Raw genomic sequence first — 7,850 nt, 5'->3', positions numbered from 1 at the left:
GTGCTGGAGAAGAGTATTGAGAGTACCATCGACTGCTAGGAAAACAAACAGATTCATCCTGGAAAGGGTTAAACCGGGTGGCTCCTTGGAGGCAAGGATTTTGAGGCTCCGTCTAACATACTTTGGACATGTTGGAGAAGGATATCATGCTTCGTAGGGTGGAGGGCAGGCTCAGGAGGGGAAGGCCCTCTATGAGGTGGATTGATTCAGTGACTGGGGTAATCAGGATGGGAGTGTCGGAGACAGTGCTATTGGCACAGGACAGAGCAGAGCTTAGGGCTGTTGTACATAGGGTCGCTATGAGTTGCAAGCGACTCGATGGCACATAACAACAACTATATATATATATAATAGCAGTGATACAGAAGGATAGATTATACTATGGAGGCCAGAAAAAATCAATACTTTTAACACTAAGGTGCTAAATATATTTAAATAAAGCAAACACATATGATAAAATATTAGTGGAGATTAGGAAACAAATAAAGGAAATACATGAGACATGATTCAGAAACTGAAAGCATAAACACTACTGAGACTTGAAAGTAAAACAACAGAATTCTGAAAAGCAAGTCAGATAACTAACAAGCACATGAAAAAAGGTTTAAGATCCCAAGCTATCAGAGAGATGCAAATCAAAGTAACAATGGGATATCATCTCACACCAACACAATAACAAAGTTGAACAAGACAGCAAACTGCAAACGCTGGTGAGGATGTGGAGAGATTGGAACTCTTATTCATTGGTGCTGGGAGTGTAAAATGTTGCAATCATTGTGGAAGGTAGTCTGTTGCTTCTTCAAAAAATCGGAAATAGACATATCACTTGACCGAACTATCCCAACATGAAGAATATACCTTAAAGAAACCAGAGTTGTGACACTGACCTATGTACGCACACCCATACTACCCACATTAATGCAGCAATATGCACAATAGCAAAGAGATGGGACCAGCCCAAATGTTCATCTACAAATAAATCGATAGAGACATTGTGGTACAATCAAACAATGGATTATTAAACAGCATTGAAAAATGAACCAAACTTAACAACAAGGTTTGGGACACACAACCACAAACAGGGGAGAACAGTTTTTAGCTTTCTCAACTGGTACATTGAGCTTCGAAAAAAAGAGCTGACTTGAAACACTTCTAGACAGAGAAACAGCTTGGGTGGAGCACCTGGTCTCATCCCACTCATCCACTTCAAAAATGAAGGAGGACAATAGAGTTTGAGACAGGGGACTACAGTAAGGTGAAATTCCTGGGGGGCTGTTGTGCAGAACAGAGAGAATCTGAAAGGCCTTAGGAAAGACAAATTTCCCAGAAAGGACTTCCAGTAGAGAGAGTGGCTCAACCTATAGGTTGAACATTTTAACCTGGCAACTAGTCAATAACATCCTAAAGATAAGAATCGCCAAACAACTTATTCAGACACCATAGAAATAGCATAATGCTTATCAAGAAAAATTTCACATAGTATCAAAAAAAGCAGCAGGCAGGGTCAAACACTGTGAAAAAACAAATTAAGCCTTCTAAAAAAAATATAAAGGAAAGAAAAGTAGAGAATATTACAGACATCATGAATACCTAGAGTAAAGAAGGCAGATGATGTATGTTGATATAGAAATATTTAAACAGCTATGAAAGAAAGTACAAATGATGGGAAAAAACAATGGAAACCACCAAGAAAGCAAATACTCTGGAGACAGAGAGACAGAAGAAATATATTGAAGAGAAGGAACTCGTATAGCTATGGAAGAAAATTCAAAAGATGGAAGAAAGAATTGAAATTCTAGATAAAAAGGTACAATAACTTAAAAAGGCATAATAAGATAAAGAGGGTACAGCCAACACAGTACTGGGAATAACAGAAATACATGAAAATTCAATCCAGAATATTAAGACTTTTGAAATGGCAGAAGTGTCCAACATGCTGGAGGGATAGAAAGTAGAACAGAAGAGATAAAGCCGAGAATGAGTGAATTGGAAGATAAGAACCTCAATAGTACTAGAAGAAAAATAAAAGATGAGACAAAAAGAAAATGAAGAAAACATTCAAGTCATGTGGGATGACATCAAAAGGAATAACAAACAAATGATTGGAATTCCAGAATGTAAAGAAAGGGAAATCACTGAAAAAATTGTGAAAGCGGTACCAGTAGAAAACTTCCCTGGTATGTTGAAGAACGGGAAAATACACATTCAAAAAGCTCAGTGAACACCAAATCGACTAAAGCCGTAAAAGAAAAACATCAAGACATATCATAGTCAAATTCTCCAGAATAAAAGGATAAGGACAGGATACTATAAGCAGCATGTGAAAAGCAAAGAGTTACATACAACAAGCAATAAGATTAATCTCTGATTTTTTTTTAGCAGAAAACATGCTAGGAAGAAGATAATGGGATGGCGAATACAGAAAGTTCAAAGAAAACAATTGCCAACCAAAGATCTTGTACCCAGAAGAGTTCTCCACCAAAAAAGAAAGAGAAATCAAATCCTTTGCAGAAAAGAAATAACTTACGGAATTTGTGAAAACAAGACCAAATCTACAAGATCTTTTAGGGAAGTCCTTCACACAGAGACACCAAAGGAAAGTAGTAACCGGAAACAACAAAAAAGAAACATAGCAAAATGGCAACAATAAAACCCGGCCTGTCAGTAATCACACTTATATGAGTGGACTGGATACATCAATCAAGAGAAAGAGTAGCAGAATGGATAAAAAAACAAAGCCCATCAATATGTTGTCTACAAGAGACACATCTAAGAAATGAAGAGAAAGATTGACTCAAAATCAAAGGTTAGGGAAAAAAATATACCAAGCAAATGGCATCCACAAAAAAAGCAGTAATGGCAATACTAATAATATCTGATAAAACAGACTTAAGAATGAAATCCACCATAAAATATGAGGAAGAGCACTCTGTAATGATTAAAAAGCACACTAGATGAAGAAGACATAACGTTGGTAAACGTCTATGTATCAAATGATACACCTGCTAAATACATAAAACAACTGTTAACAGAATTGAAGAAAGAAATAAACAACACTACAATAGTGGTAGGAGACACATCATCTCACCAAATGGTGAATAAACTCAAAAGAAACTTAACAAACACACAGATCTAAAGTACACAGTCAGCCAACTTGACCTTGTAGGTGTATTCTGAGCACTGCACTCAACTAAAAGACAATTCACTTTCTTCTCACATTTACATGGTACATTCTCCAGAGTTGATCACATATTAAGGCACAAAGCAAGTCTCAACAAATTAGAAGCACTGAAATTATGCAAAGTATCTCCTTAGACTACAATGCCATAAAACTATAAATTAATCACAAGAGGATAAAGCTTATAAAGCCACTAACATGGAAGCTACATAACACCATGTTAAAACAAGACTGGGTTGTAGAAGAAATAAGGAATAAAATTTAAAAAGTTCCCTAAAACAAATGATAATGAAAATACAACGTACCAAAACCTCTGGGAGGCAGCTAAGGCAGTCTTCAAGGGAAAGTTCATAGCAGTAGGCAAAGACATTAAAATGAAGAAAGAAGCAAAATTAATTCTTTAACTCAACACCTTCATCAAATATAAGAAGAACAAAAATCTAACCCCTGCCTCTAGAAGAAATGAAATTATAAGAGCTGCAACCAGTAAAACAGAAAACAGAAAAGCAATTGAAGCCATCAATGAGACCAGGAGCTAGTTTTTCAAAAGGGTCAATAAAATTGACAACCCCCTGGCAAACTTAACAAACCCCCAAAAAGGAGAAGACACAGATAAGTCAATTAAGGAATAATAGAGGTGACATCATAACAGAACAGGAGGAAATGCAATCTGTAATATTGGAATTATTAGGAAAAGCAATACCCTGATAAATTTGAAATCTTAGAGGAAATAGAGAAATTCTTTGAAACTTTTGACCTACACTGATTGACATGGTCAGATGTAGAACACTTGAACAGACCCATCACAAAAGAAGAAATTGAATAGGTCATAAAAAGATTCTCCCACAAAAGAAGTTCTGGACCAGATGGCTTCGTAGCTGAAATCCACCAAGCATTCAGAGATTCATCACTAATCTTACTTGTTATTTCGAAAAACAGAGAAGGAATACTCCCAGAGACATTCTATGAAACAAATATCACCCTAATACCAAAACCAGGGAAAGATACTATCAGAAAAGAATATTACAGACCAATATATCTCATGAAAATAGAGACAAAAATTCCTTACAAAATCCTAGCCAATAGAATCTAAAAGCACATAGGAAAAAATAATTATGACAAGGTGTGATTCATAAAAGATATGTATACAAGGATGGTTCAACATAAGAAAAACAATGAATATAATTAACCACATTGACAAAGCAAATTATAAGAACCTGGTGATCCTAGTAATTGACGAAGAAAAAGCATGTAACAAAATCCAATACCTCAGTAAAATTGGAATAAAAGAAAATTTCCTAAACATAGTGAATAGAACAAGCTCCAATATAATTCTCAATGGAGAAAGACTAAAAGTATTTACCTTCTGAACAGGGACCAGACAAGGATGCCCACTGTCACCACTTCTATTCAAAGAGAAGAAAATTAAGGGCATCCAGATCATCAAAGAGTTGGTGAAACTATCTCTTTATGCAGATGATATGCTAGTGTTATTGTTGATTGCCTTGAAGTTGAGCATGACTCATAGGGATCCTATGAACTATTGAAATTAATCAACGTTCATAGAGTTTCCGGAGGCATTTTATTTAGGAAGTAGATGCCACTCCTGGATATAATATTCAAAAAATCAGTGGGATTTCTCTACATTAACAAAGAAAACTCAGAAATAGAAACCAAGAAAGCAATACCATTTTCAATAGTCAACCACAAATTGAGATACTTGGAAGTGAACCTAACTGAGACAAAAAAGACCTATACAAAGGAAACTACAGAGCAATTTTGTGAGACACAATAAAAAAAATTAAATAAATGAAAAAATGTTCCCTGTTTATACAGGAAGACTCAATATTATGAATATGACAATCCTACCAGAAACAATCTACATGTTCAATGCAATCCCAATACAGGCAGCAAATTCATTCACCAAGGAAATCAAAAGAGAAATTTTCAAGTTGATTTGGAGAGGAAAGAGACCCCAGATAAACAAAGCACCTCTTGAAAACAACTCCCCAACCTCAAAACGTACTACATAGCAGTAGTAACTAAAACATTGTCAGGCACATAAACCAATGGAACAGAATTGAGAACCCAGAAATGGACCCATCTATCTATGGTCAACTGATATTAAAAAAGGAAATAAAACCTATCAAATGGGGGAAAGAAAACCTCTTCAACAAATGGTGCTGGCAAAACTGGACTGCTACCTGCAAAAAGTTGAAACAGGATCCACATCTCACACCACACACAAAAATCAACTCATGGTGGATCAGAGACCTGGGAGTAAAGCGCAAAACTATAAAATTCATAAGAGACAAACTGGGATCAAGCTTAAAAGGCCTAGTCTATGATATAAAGAAACTGCTAAATGTAGCCAGAAATGCACAAGGTGAAGGGAATAAAACTGATGGATGGAACCTTCTAAAGATTAAATCCCTATGCTCATCAAAAACTTTTCCCAACAGAGTGGGGGTGGGGTGGGGTGGAGGAACACCTCAACAACCTACTGACTGGAAACAAATATTTGGCAATACCATCTCAGACAAGAGATTCATAACAAAAGTTTACAGAATACTCCTGGGACTCCAGAAAAAACAACAACAACAAAAAAACAACAAAAAAACACACCTGATAATCCAATTACAAAATGGGCAAAAGACATGGAAAGAAGAGGAAGACATTCAGATGGCCAACAGACACATTAAGATTATAGTCTTCAGTATGGATTACACCTCAACATAACGAAAACAAAATTTTCACAAACTTGACTAATAAGAACATGAAAAGTGGAGAAAAGATTGATGTCATCAAAGATTTAATTTTATTTGTATGCACAATCAATGGTTATGAAAGCAGCAGATGAGAAATCTAGTGGTATATTACATTAGACAAACCAGTTGCCAAGGACATCTTGCTAATGAGCAAGGATACCACTTTGCAGACTAAGATGCAGATGACAAAATTCTCCCTTTCAAGACCAATTTATTTTCGGATTTGAATTTTTGTTGTAATTGTGTGTTTTTAGTTATTATTATTGGCATATGTCAAACCTACCCTACTTGACCTTCTAGTGATTTTTCAGAGGCAGATAATTGCACAGAAGATTGCCACCTTTCTCCGATAGACCAGCTACCTAGTAGATTTGAACTGTGTATCTTTGGGATTAAAGCATAGATTCTTGACCAGAATTCCCTAGAATTGAAAATATTTTTAATGAAATGTTAAAAATATCTCCTGTTTTTGGAGGTAATATGGATTTTGGTACAATTAGTGGGAGATATGTTCTGTAGGTGTCTGGTGCTAGAGTTTGTGAGATGAAGCCTATTTCTTCAGATTCATACAATTAGTTATACAGCCTCCACCAAACAACATCACACAGTAAAAATGGGATAGCTACTTTACAGTAAACTCCAGATAGAGAAAATATAGGTGTGCATGATATGTTTCACAGGATACAAAAGTGTTAAATAGTAATAGAGTGAGTGAGTCATATTGGTTTATGTTTTGTGTGTTTTTTTTTTAAACTGGAGGATACCTCTAGTTCTTCTATACATACAAGAAAGACAATATAATCTATGTTAATGAGTCTGTGCTAGAAGCATGTTGAAGGAGCCCTAATGATACAATGGTTAAGTACTTGTTTGCTGACAGAACCCATCTAGCTGGTGCATGGGAGAAAGACCTGGCTATCTGACTCCCTAAAGATTCTAATTTAGAAAACCCTATGGTGCTGTTCTTCATCACATGGATTCCTATGAGCTGGAGCTGACTCAGTGACACTCAATGAAACATTAAGAATATCTATGTGTGAATATCATATGTATGTTTGTGTATACTAATACCTATGTATATAGGTATACAAAATACAAAGGAGTTATTGTAAGATTTTTGTCTCATTTACCTTAAAAAATCAAGAATGTGAGTTGAAATTTATCCAGTACGTATTCAGCCTCTAAGGGATTGGTATGACTATTCTTAGATCAATGAATATGAATAATCAATATAATTGCTATTATTGAACCATCTCTGCATTCTTAGAATCAACTTTACTTTGATATAATATATTACTGTTCTAATAGCTAGTGTATTCTGTTGGTTAATATTTTATTTAGGTTTTTTGCATTGACATTCTTAAGTGAGATTTGCCTTTGTGCATAAAATAGTAATCAGAATTTTATATCAATGTTATGCTCCCTTTGTAACACTAACTTAGAAGTTTTCATTTTCATTATATACTCTGTACAAGTTTAAATACTACCAGCATCACCTGTATTTATAAGTTCGTTGGAAATTTCCTGGGTCTTCTGATTTTTTATAGAAGGTGTGGTGGGCAGCTTTCTTTTCCAGGAATTATAGTACTTGACTTCTTAATATCTTCTGAAGAATATTTAGATTCTTAGCAAATTATCTATTTCATTCTTATTTTAAAATGTATTTATTTATGACCAAAAAAGTGCTCAAAATCACTGGCAATAAGAGAGATGCAAATCAAAGCCACAATGAAGTTCCATTTCACTCCAGCAACAGTGGCAAATTTTAGCAAGGTAGCAAGTAATAAATGTTGGAGAGGATGTGGCAAGATAGGAACTCTTATATATTGTTGGTGGTTTTGTAAAAGGGTACAACCACTCTTGAAGGCAGTTTGACATTTTCTCAAAAAGCTGAACATAGAAAT

The sequence above is a fragment of the Elephantulus edwardii genome, unplaced genomic scaffold (assembly GCF_000299155.1).
Source record: "Elephantulus edwardii isolate Elephantulus edwardi_28Jun2011 unplaced genomic scaffold, EleEdw1.0 scaffold00275, whole genome shotgun sequence".
In the NCBI taxonomy this organism is placed as follows: domain Eukaryota; kingdom Metazoa; phylum Chordata; class Mammalia; order Macroscelidea; family Macroscelididae; genus Elephantulus; species Elephantulus edwardii.
The sequence above is the reverse complement of the archived record's forward strand: the minus strand, read 5'-3'. Positions refer to the sequence as shown.